Source organism: Cyprinus carpio, chromosome B20 (assembly GCF_018340385.1).
Source record: "Cyprinus carpio isolate SPL01 chromosome B20, ASM1834038v1, whole genome shotgun sequence".
NCBI classification, from domain to species: domain Eukaryota; kingdom Metazoa; phylum Chordata; class Actinopteri; order Cypriniformes; family Cyprinidae; genus Cyprinus; species Cyprinus carpio.
In genome coordinates this window covers 12727315-12745004 of record NC_056616.1, presented here as the reverse complement: position 1 = coordinate 12745004, position 17690 = coordinate 12727315, and the positions used below count along the sequence as shown (strand labels likewise).

The 17690-nt window shown below is 37.3% G+C and overlaps 1 pseudogene; it reads right to left on the bottom strand.

Moving 5' to 3' along the window:
- Positions 1–1922: 1922 nt before the first annotated feature.
- The window catches only part of LOC109113400, a 72876-nt pseudogene continuing 57108 nt past the window's right edge, over positions 1923–17690 (bottom strand).

Here is a 17690-nt window from a genome sequence, read left to right as displayed (position 1 = left end):
AACAGCCTGTGACTAGGAAGGGTGCAAACAGCATGATATTTTGCATTTGCTGTGAAACCTAAAGGGACTGTATTAATCACTTATTCATCACAACCATCATCACCGTCATTGTATCTAATGAGTGTCATAAGACATTATCATCCATTATTTTCCACTTAATGTCTACCAACAGCATCTGTGGCGTGATGTCGATTACCAAAGATGGTAATTTCAATTCATCCCTCAGCTGTAAAAAAAAGAAAAAACAAAGCATATTTTTGTTTAAACACACATGAATTCTTAAAGGAATAGTTTAGTTGAAAATGAAACTTCTGTTATCATTTACTCACACTCATGTTGTTCCAAACTTACATGACTTTGTTTTTTCTGTGACACAAAAGAAGATATTTTGAAGTATATTGGTAACCAAACAGTTTTGGTTCCCATTGACTTCCATTAAATGAACAAATACAATGCAATGCAATGCATTCAGTTAAGATGAAGACTCCAGCCTCATAAAATCGGTTATTTTACTCTCACAGAATAAATGAACCCAAACTTATAATGACTATGAATAGTGTATTTCTGTATTGGTAACTGAAAACTTTGGTATGATAATACATCCACACCACTAGGTGTCAGTATAACTGATGTATCATCTACCAAAACATAATCAACTGAGTGCACCCTTAATTAAAAAACATGTTGGTTACTTGAAGTTACCTAAACTGTCTTTTGAGGTGAAACTAAATGTTTAGGTAGACAAACTACGTTATGCATTAATTTTTATGGACCTAGGGAGAAAGTCGAACCTACAAGAAATTTTAATAGCGCAAGTCAAAATGCCCTACCTTCAGTTGAACAGATTGCTCACATCTCTCCTTCAGTGCAAATCTATGGGACTCTTTCATTGCTTCATCATCATCCTTCAAGCAAAATCTCTAAAAAAAAAAGTAACAAATAAGGTAATAAGCAAAACTCTATGGAATAACTAACTAAATTCAGTTTGAGCTGGTAATTATGAAACACAGTCCAGCGATACCTTGCGGTTATCTACAGGATGTTAAAATCACAATGTTGACCTTGCTCCGAGAGGACCATGTGATTAATATACCAGCCCAACTGAAACCAGAGTAGGTCTACAGCCAGACAGAGTGGGAAGCAATTTGAACACAATGCTTTGAAGAACTGAACCCGATACAGTTGAAGTATAAGGGCACCCTGAGCCTGCATCTGTGGACAAATCAAATCAGATATGAGTGACAGGCTGCAGTACTGCAGAAGCAGACCATTATAGTGTCTTGTTACCCTTCAGTCTGATCAGCAGAGCGGGTTAAATGGGCTGCAGTTTCCCCATACTCTCGAAAGCAAAGACATCTTAAATCTCCAGGTAGCTGGATACTGCTCTACCATGTATGAATATGGCCTTTCACACAGAGAGGCTGATGGTGGTTTAGGGCTAAATGGTTCTACTGGATCTCTTTGGAGGCTTTCGTTCTGATGAGCTATCTGTTGATGAGCTCTGTCAGGGTATATGAGCCACAGGCAAAGCCCATGGTATTCGTCTGACCGCAGACACAAAAAAATCTATATCATTAGCCATTACAGTACTCACAAATCAAAACTGGTTTCATATGTTTCAGCTGTTGTGGTTCTTGAATGCTCGGATCACAGTCGCACAAAGACATTAAGCTCGATTCTTCTAATGAAATTCAGAAAGCACTGATGAATCAAAGTCTTAAACCACCTTGACCATGACTCCTGAACAAATCTGATTTGAGACATTAGCAATTATATCACAGACGTGTAGCATGTGGGAAGCAAGTCTGTGTAGATGTGTAGCATGCTGTGGTTTGCCTAACTGGGGTTTGTGAGGAAACTGCAAGTGGTTTTTGAGTTAATGAAAAGCTAATAATGAATTAAGGTATACAAATGACAATACATTAAAAATTTAAGAATTTAATGGTTTGCCTGTATGTCATGTGACCATTACCCAACATCAAAGAACTGTAAACATAGGAATGTGTTATTTAATTATTTAAATATAAAAATAAAATTTCTGGGCACTTCAAGTTAATATTTCAGGTCAAAAAGGTTTAGCTAGCAAAAAAACATTTAAGAATTTCAGTTGTAATACTGTACATTATTTGCTTGACAAGAAAAAATATATAAAGAAACATGAAAGGAAATGTAGGGAAAACATATATAGAAATGAACTCTGAATTAAATGATTAGTGCAACCAAAAATGAAATATTCTGTTGTCATTTCGCTCCAAATCTGTATGATTTTTCTTCTTTCTTCAGTGGAACATAAAAGGAGAATTCACAAAAGAAGACTATGCTCCCATTCTTTTCCATTTAACTACAATGAATGGTGATTTTGCCTTTTAAACTTCAAAATGAATGCAAAAGCACCATAACATCTACATTAAAACATTCTAAACAGATGTGAATTTATTTACATACACATTAAAATATTCTGCTTTCACTGTGTACTCTGAAATCCACATTTGATGATCTAATGAAAAAAGTAAAAAAATGAGGGTCATAACATAGCTGTACAATACATTAATATTTATCATAATCCAACACAGGGACATTTACTTTTTATATATCTCATAAAATAGCTCAAAATAAAAATTTTAAACACTAAAAGTGAGATTTTCACAGCTTCCTACTATGTATTTACAATTAATGTTGTACAACGAATGTAAATGTACAACAAATTGTTATTACATTGTCCAACAATGCATTCAATATTGTTAGCAATCTCTGAGATACTCAGGAAACTACTTTAGAGATTCCTGTCTCTTGAACTTTTTGTATAACACCAGCAAAGTACTAAAATGGTTTTATACAATCTAAAGCTGCCAGCCACCTTCTCCCATTGTAGCTCATTCATCACCCAGATGCTGCAGTTTAACCAGTCATATAATGCACTGTGAGGGAGAATGACCTTTCGTAAATGTGCAGCATATTATATGTGTTCTATTTTGTCTAATTCTCCTCTCCTTGCCATAGGGAGTAATAGAAGTGGATAGGAGGATGAGAAGAAGTTCAGGGAATAGACGATAGGGTGCAGTCTAAAATACCTCCTCTTCTTCAGCTTCACATCCGTAGTCTGTAAAGAGAAAGGTTGTAATGAATTCTGTCACATCTGGATACATGTTGAAAAAAAGAGAACGCTAAAGATTAGATCAAATTATATTTGTAGACTGCTACTAGGACACTACTGTGATAAGCAACTATTTGTAGATGTATGACTTGCAGAGGAGCAGAGATAGGAGCAGTTTATCACGATGATAAACGCTTCAAATGCAGTCTGCCACAAACGCTAGAGAGTTACAGCCCACTTAGCATTACGCAATTTGTCAAAATGAAGAGCCAGACCTTGGAACTAATCTGGGAAACTCTTGATCATTGAACCCTTGAGCCGTGACTTCATTATCCTTGTCAGTGACACGACTACAATCCGATGTGACATACTGACCATTTCCACCTATCAGCTCCATGGCACTAATGCAAGAGTCCTCTGCCTCTTCCTCATTTTCTTCTTCCTCAGTGGGTTCCTCATATGCCACAGGGCCACTTTCCCACACGGGGGGAGGGGTGGGGGCCGGAGGGGGCTCTGGGGCTGCAGGAGGCAAAATCATGGTAATGCTAGGAGTTACCTGAAGTAAATAATGTTTTAGAACAATAAGAGACAACAGATTTGTAAATAAACTAACAATGCTTCCCTGAATTTCTACTGTCAGATATAAATCGTTGTGCTTATGTTGGTGATTACAATTTGAATCTGGTTAGCAATGTGTCTTGATCCCATTCCTCCTCAATCTGCATAATTATCTCAGTAATGTTCAATACTGAAGTGTAGTGGCTAAGTGTGCATCTAATGAATTTAACAAGCTCATGTGGGTAATGTAGATTTGAATCTGGCCTGAAACAAGTCCCCATCCTATTTGCCCCAAATCATTTCCATAATAATGTTCATTATACTGATTCTTAGGTAGCATCACAGTGTGGTGGCTAGCAAATGTGCTGCTGATATGTTAAATCAAGGTGCTCATGTGAAAAATGCAGGTTTGAATCTGACTTGCAACAAGTTCCCAGTTCCTGTTTCTCCCAAATAATGTTCATTCTTAGTCAGCACAACAGTGTAGTGATTAAAATATCTGCATCTAATTTATTAAATCTACTCGTATGGATAATCCAGGTTTGAATCTGGCCTACAACAAGTCCCAATCCCATTTCCATACTTTATCCTGAATAATTTCCATATTAATTTAAATGTTATTTTTAGTCTACACCATAAAGATATTGTGGTGTTCATTCACATTGTTTCTAGAGTATTGTGTAGAGCAGGGGTAGGCAACGTCGGTCCTGGAGTTAATCTGTCATACCTGAACAAGCTAATCAAGGTCTTCAGGATTACTAAAGCTACAGACAAGTGAGGTTTTTTTTCAGGGTTGGAGCTAAACTCTGCAGTACATTGGCACTCCAGGACCGACGTTGCCTACCCCTGGTGTAGTGGCTACTGTAGCATACGTGCATCTGACAAGTTGAATCATAGTGCTCATGTGGGAAATGCAGGTTTGAATCTGGCTTGCAACAAGTTCTGAGCCCATTTCCTGTTTTTCCCAAATAATTTCCACAATAATGTTAAAAAAAACTGCTCATATGGGTAATGCAGATTTGAATCTGGCCTACAACAAGTCCTGATTGCATTTCCGTACTTCATCCTGAATAATTTCCATATTATATTAATTTAAATGCTATTTTTAGTCAGCACTATAGTGTAGAGGCTAACATACATGCATTTCACATGTTGAATCGTGGTGCTCATGTGGGAAATGCAGGTTTGAATCTGGCTTGCAACAACTCCTAATCTCCTTTTCACAAATATTTTCTATAATAATGCTCAATACTGAGTCTTACTCTGCCCCATAGTGTAGTGGCTAGTATTAGTGCATCTGACATGTTGAATCATGGAGCTCATGTGGGAAATGCAGGTTTGAATCTGGCCTGCAACAACTCCTAATCCTCTTTTCACAAATATTTTCTATAATAATGCTCAATACTGAGTCTTACTCTGCCCCATAGTGTAGTGGCTAGTATTAGTGCATCTGACATGTTGAATCATGGTGCGCATGTGGGAAATGCAGGTTTGAATCTGGCTTGCAACAACTCCTAATCCTCTTTTCACAAATATTTTCAATAATAATGCTCAATACTGAGTCTTACTCTGCCCCATAGTGTAGTGGCTAGTATTAGTGCATCTGACATTTTGAATCATGGTGCGCATGTGGGAAATGCAGGTTTGAATCTGACCTGCAACAACTCCTAATCTCCTTTTCACAAATATTTTCTATAATAATGCTCAATACTGAGTTTTACTCTGCCCCATAGTGTAATGGCTAGTATTAGTGCATCTGACATGTTGAATAATGGTGCGCATGTGGGAAATGCAGGTTTGACTCTGGCCTTGAACCTGCGCTGATTCCCCTCCTTTTCTCCATAATAATTTTCTGTCATTTTCTACTACCTGTCCAATAAAAAAAAATCATATAAAAAAAATAAAAATAGTGATTCTACACAGTCAAGGAAAAAACAGATTAAATCGAAAAGAACGAGCCCAAGTGAATCAGGGCTACATTTCCCAGCAGGCATCTGTGTAAGGAAGTACAGCTCAGGGGAAGCAGAGGCCTAAATCAATTATCATGTTGTGAAAAATGGAGGAAGAGCATGAAAGTCTCAGTGTTAATTATAGCACAGGCTTGCCGCTGTACCGTGAGGCCGCTCTTCAGGCAGTGCCAGTTAAGGGGAAACAGCAGCAGCAGGGTTCTTGTAATAGGGGCTGCCAAGCTTGGCAAACGCCTAGAAGACGCCCTGCAGCTCACCTGTGGGTTACACCCAGAGTGAGTAACATGGGCTGGGATCACAAAGATAAGCAGAGGCCTAATGACTAGAGAATCTGGGCTGGGGCATTAATGATCTCATTAGGAAGAACAAAATTACGAAAAAGATAAAATTCCAGTACTTTTCTGTTTAATACATTCTACGATTTCTTACGACATCTGAACTAAAACCTCTAATGCATGTCTCAAGCACTGCATGAATGCTATGCTTGCTCTTGTTTTGTGGGAAAAAAAGGGCGAACAGCTAATGTTTCTTTGTTAAGAATGACACTCCTCTGAATCTCTCTGAGAAAGGCACAATACATTATATAAAACTGATTTAGTTCGGAACATCTTGGCAGCAACCTGGATGAGACAGCAGGGGGCTTCATTGCGAGAGCAAAGTTGACCTCTGCAATCATATTGTGCGTGATTTTCCCCCCACAACAGCTATTTTGTCTATTTGTACATGCACTTCAGGCCACACTGCTGTTTATTTAAGCCTGACTATTTTGAACAGAGACACTAAGACAAAGCGAGCACAGAGGCAATCCATAAAATTTTGTGCCTTTAACATTATCACAAATATTGACTTTCAGTTCAATGTATATGTCATATTTACCCTGTTTTGTGAAATAAGCTGGTTCGCTATTTACTGCCATGACATTTAGCTATGAAGTATTTGATTATCGTGATGGATTTACCACTGAAGTCAAGTAGGTTTAGTCAAGTGAATTTGATTTGACCTCAACTAAGCTGATATTCATGAAATATTGTTCATTAGGTCAACAAGAAAACAGACCACAAACAGTTCTGCACTGGGATGCCATTCAGTAATCATATTAGATATTGGGTTATGAAATAAGGTACATAGTTATAAATGTGTTTTTTTTATTGTCCAGGGCTGTAGTTCCAATCGAATTGGTAGCAACAAGAATAACTATGGTTTGTGATGACAGGTATTTTGTGTTAATTATTGACTGAAATCACCAAATTTCAAACCAAACATTTAAAACTATTACATATTACATTTATAACATTACATTTTGCATATTGTTGGGCCTACAAACATTTAAAAAAAATTTAATCATAAAAAAAACATTTTAGTAATGTTGGATTACCACTTGATGTCCAATGTAAAATAAACGTATTAAAATATTAAGTAATAATACAAGGCACTCATTCAACCTACCGGTGTGGCTGCTGTTCACTGCTTCTTAGGTGCGGATGATATTAAGGGAGGGAGTCTAAAGAAAGGAAAGCAGAAAGAATAAAATAATTATTTAGTCAATCTTCAGTGGCCTCAACCTTCTTCAGAGCAGCTTATACATTGACATAAGAGCTCAAGAGCTCATAACCAGCCAAATTTTCCTTCTAAAAATATGAAGCATACTTCCTGCCCCCTCTTTACTCCAACCCCACAGCAGATTACTGAGGCATATCTAAAGCAATAGATTCACACTGAGACCTGCACTACTGGGGCTAAAGAAGCCCTGTGGCACTGATGAAATGCTTAGCTTACACTTCCCGGCGACTGGATTTAAACATCAAACACCAGCACTATTTTGGGCTAATATTAAAGAGACCAGTATAAAACATTAATTAGTTTGATGGGGGAAGGCGAGAGAGGAAGAAGGGAACTTTCTGAAATGAGAATGACCTTGATCTGGCTTCATGTTAGTCCAGTGAAAACTGTGAAAACAGACTGCTATTTATGTCACAATTATGATTAGCTGATTTAAAGCTTAAAGTGCTACAATGGCAGTGAAAGGTTTTGTCTATACACGACTGATGATTTTTATACATATAACGTAAAAGAAGAATATATAAATAAGTTATTTAAAGGGATAGTTCATCCGAAAATTACAATTGTCATTCCAAACCTGTAAGACCTTCGTTCATCTTCGGAACACAAATTGAGATATTTTTGGTGAAATCAGAGAGCTTTCTGACCCTGCACAGAAAGCCACATTAAAGTCATTATTTTTGTTTTCTTTGGGCACAAAAAGTATTCTTATAGCTTCATAAAATCAAGGCTGAACCACTGGTGTCACATAGGCTATTTTGATGATGTCCTCACTACCTTTCTGGGCCTTGAATGTGGTAGTTGCATTGTTGTCTATGCAGTGTCAGAAAGCTCTCAGATTTCATCAAAAATATCTTAATTTGTGTTCTGAAGATGATATAGGTCTTATGGGTTTGGAATGACATGAGAGGGAGTTATTAATGACAGAATTTTCATTCTATCCCTTTAAAGGTCCCCTGAAGTGCCTTGAAACATGCAGCATTATTCTATGTGTTGACGTAATTTCAACTGAAACAGAAAGAGAGGGTGGGACATATCAAACAGCCCTGTCCCCCTTTTTAAAATATCCAATATCTGCTCAGGCCAGAGCCGTTGAGCTCAGTGAAGCCACATTTGACAGCCACAGTCTAATATATTACCCCCTAGATTCAATATGAAACTCTTGGTAAAACAAAATAGTGGTCATAATCATGCTGAGGCTGTGTAGTTTTTTTTTATATATGCCGACTTTTGCATATGATCCGCTCTGTGCAATCACAACTCTGGACCGGAGCCAAAGTCCAGATCAGACTGTGTGTGCTGCCGCGGTTCATGTGAAACAACGTGAAACCAGACCTCATTTGCTCCAATCAAAAGCATATTTACACTGTCTGAATTGTTCCTTATTACCTACATTGTGCACTACGAGCCATTCACTGTACAGGAAATACTACACTGTGAACAAGTGATTGATCTCAGCCAGCGCTTCAGCGTCTATTTATAGTGCAGGTGGTGGACGCTTCGGATTCTAGAGAGCATTTGATTGGTCAGAAGATTTGATAAGAAGATGAAGTACGAAGTGACAAACTGCAAGCTTTGAATGCTTATATCTTCTAAATGTGAATTTTGTCACTGTTTTGGAGCACACTGCCTTATATATAACCTTAAGACTAACATATTGATACTAACACCCAAACTAAAACCAAACTTTAATTTTGATTTCATGGGGATTTTAACGTACAAAATAAATAGGAGTATATTCATGTATGGTAATAATAATAATTTAATTATATAATACATTCAATTTATATAGCACCTCTTATAAATAAAAACTGCTTCACAGGCTAAATAAATACATAAACACAACAAGAGGACATAATAACAATAATAATGATTTTAATTCTATTATACATTTGATTTGTATAGAACCTTTTAACAATTAATAATAATAATTTAAATGTCAAATTTCAAAAGCTAACTTAAAAAGATATATTTTCACCAGATTTTTGAAAATCTGAATGCTTGGAGCTTGTCTCATTTCAACTTGGAAAAGTTTATCGATTTCTCGGGCATAATAGCTAAACACAGTTTTGGCAGATCTCATACAGTACGATTCACATTACAAAAAATAGTGTGTGGTTTGTTGTGTAAGGTGCCTTCGAATGCCCAGAGCTTCACCTGAGTGTGCTAGAATGACTGTGCATAAAAACAGCATTATAACTGGGCAAGCATTTACACAATAGTATGCAAAACAGCACTGACTGTCTTTTGAAAGTTGCCTCTAAAAGATTTAGGGCGCTTTATAGTGAATACCACTGAAGATGCAAGCCAAAAATACATACATTTTGGAAAGCTGTACCAAGACAGACATGAATGGTGTAAACTGTCTATTGTGTTAAGTCACATGTACATTTATCGTGTACTTGCAAAAGTATTGTTGAACACTGCATATGCAAAAGCAGCTTCACATAGTCTCAATATTGTCAAAAAACACAGAACAACCCACACAAATACGCACTAACATAGGCATATAAACACAAAATAAAGTGTAGAAAAGCCGGGAAGCGACTGCGCCTCCCTGGTGAGAACTCCCTGAGGACTTAGCGAGAGCACTTTCTTGGCCGATAAGGGAAAGTGCTGCTAATTAATCTGCTTAAGAAAGAGAGGAGGAGGACGGAATGAGCGAGCGAGAGAGAAAGTACATGCTGAGAAAGGGGCTTCCTTTGTGGTAACTCATTAGGAGTGGCGGCCTACATTAGCCATCTGCAGCATGCTGGCCAGACAGAGCCCAGTCGAGTCTGTTCTGGCCAGATCTGCTCCATGCACCAGTGTCCTGGCCCTGGCACACATCCTCAAGATAGCTCCAGCATTAGGATTATCCAATACATTACTGGAAAACACAATCACCCCCGAGCGGCCTCGCAGAGTGAATAGTCTTGGGAAGAGGCGCAGATCTACAACCGAAGTGTGACTAATACACTTACAAATCTTCAGCCATGGAAGTGAAATGGCCTCCAGTTAAATCTAGAGCACATATTGTGTATCGGATGCCTCTGCTTGTGGGGATTGAGAAACGTAGATAATCTTACAATACTGAATGCACCAGCTCAGCTGATGTGAGTGAGGATGTTGCTAAAAATGAGCCAGGCGGAAGACCTGAGCAGAAGGTTCAGAAATCTTGTTTTTCCTCCTTCAAGGACAAATTAAGGGCCAAAAAAAAAATCACTTTCTTATTCAAAAGTTCTTATTTTTCAGTAAACAAACCCCTCTCTCTCTCTCTCTCTCTCTCTCTCTCTCTCTCTCTCTCTCTCTCTCTCTATATATATATATATATATATATAAAACAAGATTAACTTGAGAAGCATATAAAAAATAAGACTAATTTTCCAGAGAAAAAAAAAAAACCTTTCTTTTGTTTTAAACATGTTTACATGTTTTCATTTAAAGTTTAAATGTTAAAAACAAGAAAAAAAGCTGTTTACCATAGGGATAAGGACAATAAACCTAATTTAAGATCTATTCTTTGTAAACAAGTCTTCATTTCTTATATCATTTTGCTTTGTGGAGCCGACTGAGCTGTAACTGGGTCCTCAAAACACTACAGTAAAGCGCATATGCTATAAAAGTAAACTAATTACTGTTATTTACCTTGTTTTAAAGGTGCTAAGAGGGATGTTAGCCGCTTCACTAACTTCTGCTACTGAATTAGACCGCCAGTCTCTACAAGTCCTGTCCTCCAAACCCAATGTCAGCTAACCTGGCTGCTCAAAATGACTGACAGGTAGAGAACGCCTCAAAGTGCTCAGACTAAAATAGCCGCCTGTGGTCAGATTCATTTTTGCAGTTTACATGGGCTGCCACGGAGAATATCAGGCAGCTTTCAGGAATATCTGTCAGACAGTATGTGTCCATGTTGCATGTTAGTCCATACAGCAAGATTCACTTTTCTAAACCCATTCTTCAGTCCCCATAACAAAGCTCATATCCCAGTACAATAAGGTTGTTTCAAACTGTAGGCACCAAAATTGACTCCTTATTTTAATCCACTGGTCTAAAACTCAATTCCTGGGGGGCCACAGCTCTGCACAGTTTTGCTTCAACCCTAATCAAACACATCAAGGTCTTCAGGATTACTAGAAACTTCTAAGCAGGTGCGAGTTGGAGCTAGTTGGAGCTAAACTCTGCAGAGCTTTGGCCCTTCAGGAATTGAATTTGAGACCATTGTAAATTTAACCAAAATCTAACACTAAATATTTTAAATGCAGTTTATTCCCTAGTAAAAATCTAGATACAAATTATTATTATTTCTCTCATTATTTTGTGTGTACTATACATTTTATTAAAGTATTGTGTTAATTTAGCAATGGAACTTTTTCACGGACTGTGATGACGCGTTTCCAGTTACTAACATCACACATTTTTATAATTTTTTAAATGTACTTTTTATAAATGTAAATTTTCATTTTTAAAATGTACAATTATAACACTATAATTTGTATTATATTAATTTTGAATGTACTTACAGAAAACTAGTTAACATGCTTGAGTGTTTCTTATACAACAGCCGAGGGAGTGACAACAAATTTGCCATTTTTCTCTCTTCTGACCAACATAATCAATCTCTCAATGTTTCTACCTGTTTTGTAAAGTCATAGATACGCTATTATGGATTTATTCTTTTGCTGTTAGAGCAAATGGGAATGTAAAAAATTATATTTGTTGTAGCTTCCATTCCATGACGACTTCCACTTCTAAGAACCTCTAGAAATTTGAAACGTTTCCATTGTGAGCCAAAGTCAAATCTTGCTGTGCAAACAGTCATTATAAATCAGGATGTTGCCTAACATCACGTACTGAACAGACGAGATACGACAATCTTCTAGTGATAAACAACTGGACACAGCCAACAGGAAGATATTTAATGTGCAGTTGTGTAACCTATATGATTTCACAGACAATGGTATAGGGAAAGAATCTGCAAAAATGGCCACTGTGGCATGCTCTGGACAAAATCTAGAGTTAAGATGCGGTCACATTTACACTTTTACAGTGAAATTGCATGTCATTTTAATTGGAATTTTGCATTGATTTGTTAAACTTTCAAAGTGTTAATTTACTGTTTTTACTAATACAAAGCTGCTTGGTTTAGAAGTAAGTGAAGTAAGGAGTGTTTAATGCATCACTACACTATTGACAATGGAACTACTTTGTCCACAAAATTTCACTGAAGTTTTGCTAATGTGATCGTGCTATTAAATGGAAGACGTCAGAATACAGTGTTTTTGAAGGAGGCAGCCTATGAAGACAGCAGACAGCCAGGCAGCTCATCAAGATTTGGATCAGAGCCATTAGCTCTCAGTCTGATGCACGTCAGACATTCTCGCTCTAACACAGATGTACACTGGCTCCGGAGTACAGTGAACACTGACCCTCCCATGGCCGCCTATATAAATCACTGATGCAATTTATGATAGACCGTCTGCTCTTCTCTAAACACATTACAATCAGCTGGCTCAGCTCACGGGCGGCACTGAGGCCCTTTAACCGGGCAGAATTAACATCCTAAACTCCAATGTCAGATGGGCAAAACACTGTAAACACATCCAATTATTCTTCAAGAGCTCTTTTATGCATTTAATAGCAGGCATCTGCAGCCCAGAGATGAAAGATCAGTGAGTGGCACAGAAAGAGAGAGCGAGAGAGAGAGAGAGAATGCGAGAAGCAGACAGAGAACAGGACCGTTCAGATTTGTGTATCTTGAGGACAAGCTCTAAATATGACTGTTGAACTCTGGTCTTCTCTGTCTCTGTTTCCACAGCACTGCCCCTTCATGCCCGGCAGGGGCTGACCACATCACAACCCAATCCCCCATAAGCCTCCTGGGTCCCACACTCACATATTACACACATGACTGAGAGTGACACTGAGCTGAACGGCCTCTGGCATGTGACCTGGACCGCTGGGAACCACAAGGGTCCTGTATGTGTTTGGAGGTTACAGGTCAAAATGTGGGTCTTGTATAAGCATACATTCAGTATTGTGTGTTCATACTCTGAAAAGTGAAGGGTAAGTGACTGATGATGTCAGTAGGTGTGTGTTTGCTCTGTGAGCTAAGTGTGAATTACAGTGGAGTGAGATGCAGTGGCGTTTGCTAATGCATCTTGCTGGGCAACTGGTCTGCCAAAAACAGGGGTCACATTAAGGCCACAAACCAAATATGTTAGATTTTGAACAAGGTTGATTGAATTTACACAGTCTTTCTGTTTAAATTAAACTCCATTTTGTGTATGCTGTTTCTTATTAGTATGAATTAGCTCATTGTGAATACAAATTTCGTTACAGACAAGGGTCTTGATTATTTGAAAATTGAGACACTGATGACTTGAGCATTAAAATATCACTGGCACTTATCAGCAACATCGCTGTAAACCACTGTTTGAAGGACTGGGTTTGGTAAGATTTATTAATGTTTCTTGAGTCTCTTATGCTCACCAAGGCTGCATTTATTTGATCAAAAATACAGTAAAAACAGTGATATTGTAAAATATTATTAAAATTTAAAATAACAGTTTTCTACTTTAATATATCTTAAAATGTAATTTATTCCTGGAAAAACTGAATTTTCAGCATTAATACTCCAATATTCAGTGTCACATGATCCTTAAGAAAATTATATGATGATTTGCTGCTCAAAGAACATTTTGTGATTTTTTTCATTGTAACTTTAGAAAAAATGTCTTTATTCTTACTATTGATCAATTTAGTGCATTCGTGCTGAACAAAACCACTTTTTAAAAGAAAGTCTATTTATTTATTTATTCATTTAATCTTACTGACCACAAGATTTTGAACAGTATAAAATAATAAAATGCTTCTGGGACAATCATTCAGCATTATTGTAACAGATAAAAAGTACAGTGTCATTACAAAATATACTCTCAGCCTCCATTTCTGCTGAGACTGAACTGCTTGACGACAGTTCAGTAGGTGAACATATGCAATTTGAGAATTTTGTAGGAGTGAACATACATACTGTGCTACATCAACTTCTATTATGTCAGGCTGAGAGATATATACATACTGTAGCTACGGTAAGACTTTGGTCACGACTGACAGCGTTGACAGCAACTTCAGTGTCTCTGTTCATTCTGACATCCTCATTTACATACAAAATTGAAATGATGACTGTGATACTGTCAGAACTTCCATCTGAGACAAAGATATCATAAAGGCAATTAATCAGTTTGCGTGTCAAAAAACCAAAGCTTCCAATTTTGCCCTAAGACTAAAGAAATCTTTTATGATCCCCGAAATGTCTCTTAAATCCCAACGTGCACCAAGCTTAAAAAGAGAATGATCTTTCAGCAGAACCTAAACAGCTGAATCTGACTTAAATATGACAGAACACAAGGTTCAGTTTAATATACTGAGTAATGCATTTCATTAAATTGAGAAAAGTCTGTCAGCCTAGCAAAAAAATAGTGGCTAAACACTACATTATCTTCAGATATACTGTACACAGGAGGTCTGAGGTACATTCACAGACTGCAACATCAGGTAGCATCTGTGCATTGCTTCCCCCTCACAGGATTTTCACAGGTGCCTGGCACTAGGCGAAAGTGTGAAGTCAATATCAGTACATCTGCAGAACAGAACTGTGACATCTTAACTGAAAGTAAATCACCAGAAGCAGATGGATGACCTGCATTATTGAACAGAGTGCTACATTTTGGTTGTCCCTCTCGTGACCTCTCAGGAGGAGGTAAAAATGGGCCAATCCACAGGTCAGACGGGGTGCCCTCGGGGCCGAATGGGTGAAGCTGGTGAGGACGCCCAGTCCTTATGCCAGGCTTCACACACCCCCCGGCAGCCCGTTCCCGCCCTGGGCCATATGGTGAATGAGCTGGCTAATGGAGCGAATTCATGCAAGACAAATTTGCCCACTTAACAATCAATCCCAACACTGCTCTGTCATCAATAATTTCCTAGGATCTCCCAGGACTCTTTCAAAGGCAGAATGAAGCACTGATGAAAACACCATCAGGTCTCTGAGAGATAAAGCTTTGAATAAATGAGCAAGCAAACAAAAGCATATAGAGTTGTTCAGAATCCAGTCCAAAGCATGTTTCCATAAACATATAAACATAACCGAACATGATTGGACTTGATTATCCCATTAATGTAATAGATTAAATATTATAGTTAATACTATTCTTAATACCCATTATAATATTATAATAAGTACACTCATAAATATATAACATAAAGATATAATTGAATGCATATCAATGCATGAATCATTCAAATCCATAATAATACAGACAGTGAACACTAAATTGGATGAGCTGGAACCACAAATTCAAAACTATAACCATACATTTTATATTAAAATGCTTGCTTAGAAACCATAAACAGCCTACAGTGAAGCTGACAAACAATTTGATTTGGTGAAAGACTGTTTATTATGATTATTAATATGATGATTATATGTCTATAATCATGTCACAGAATTGCCTACTTAAGCTAGATTCAATATTACTGCACAGTCTCTTATGGCTTTTTGATTTAATAACATTAGATAAAAGCTTTGGTGCTTCTAGTCTAAATTTGTACAGTTGTTTTCTCATCTTCCTGCTACATATACAGTATGTAATTCTAGCAGCAAACTATATGTGTTTGAGTACCAAAGCTAACAGTCTATTCACATATGGGTTATATATAACACACTGAAGGCTGTAGGGTGGAAATCAAACACTTCCACTATTACTGATGTGTTCTTATGGGCTTTGTAGCTAGGCAACACATTTAAACGGCTCTTAGTGTGTTTTTTTTTTTTTTTTTTTAAAGGGAAAAAAAAGCTGGCCCAGACTCAGCTATTTCAGAGGGAGCACTTCTGCTCCGCCGGGCCCATATGCCAGTCTGTCAATAATGCATGTCGATGAAATCTGACAGGGGGAAGTAATATTTCTGTTGAGCCAATATCACACGGCAGCTGGCTTTGTGTAAATAAATCTAAGGGGGGAGAGAAGTGTAATGGGTGGAGGCTCTCCACCAGCTTCGGGTGCCACTACGCAGCTGTAATCCCTGCTTTTCAGCTGGGGGTATAAGTGTTTAAGTTGTAGGGGCAGTTGGAGAGCAGATTGAGGGGCAGGTCTAAACATGAAATGCAAATATTCATAAATAATTAAAAATTACTTAGCTAAAATGTAGATTACTCCATCCCTTTTGCATTTATTCATGCTTAAAACAAATATAAACCAGTCTTAAGTCTTAAACCATTTTAAAAATAGCTTCAAGCAGAAACACGAGAAATATGTCAAAGAAAAGGTGTAAAAGGTGAAGGATAGAAAGAATGTAAACAAAACAAAAACATCAGGCAATGGTGTTCAAACCAGTGTCTAAACTACTTTACAGCTAGTCTTCAATGACCTATAATAGCCAAACCCACTATTACCTCTTTGGGAGTGGACCTCGTTCCACCTCAAAGTGGTTGCACAGCTAGAAAAATATCAATAATAACATCAAATATTACTGAACTCATATAAAACAGTGGGGAAGCTTACACAGAGTCTGTCTGCACTGAGAACAGAAGCCTCCCCACAAATACTCAAAGAGCATCCTCTTCCTGAAGGACAAAGCCATTATGCATTCAGCTCCTTCTCTCAGATCTAGCACGATGGAGGAGAAGATACAGAGGAAAGACCTGCAATCTGACCCTGGAGGAGGCAACAATTAGGGCCCAGTGGTTTCTGCACCTTGTGGTGACAAGGCATCTTATCACACTTCCTGCAGGCCACCGAGGAAGGCCCCCAGGGATCTGAGAGAAATAAAGATCCATGGAGGAGAAGAAAAGTGTGATTATCCTACTTATATCTCCCCCTGTAGCAATCCAGAGTAACAGAGGGGAGGTGGGATTTGCCCCGATTTCACTGTTGTGACTTTAGATTACGTTTGAGTAGGTGTATTTTATGTATTTGAGTATCGTTTATTGCATTGATTTGAATAGGATAATCTTATTATATCATATTATAAAAATACAAAGTTTAAGAAAATATTTTCCATTCATTGCTATTATAAAAATGGTATGAATTAATATTTATTTTATGTTAAGTTTTTAAAAGATGGGCTTTGTGAAGGAACTGTAGGTGGTTATAATAATAATTAAATCATACAATTTTTTTATTAAAATCAGTCATTATAAAATCAATAAAAATAAAACATTTACTAAAGACATGAAATATTTAATTTGTTTACCTGCATGTCATGTGACCATAACCACCCTGAACCAAGAACATGCAAATGTGATACTTAATTATTAAATTAAATTTTAAAATCTCAGGGGTACTTCAAGTAAATATATTAGGTGAAAGAGGATCAGATGAGAAAAAAAGGTTGTGAATTTGTGCATTTTAATGTGTGCAAAAGACAAAAGCCTATATAATTATACAACTAAATAAAATTTGTGACATTAAAAAAAGTGACATTTGTTTTGTTTCGAACTTTCTATTCATCAATGAATCCTAAAAAAAATG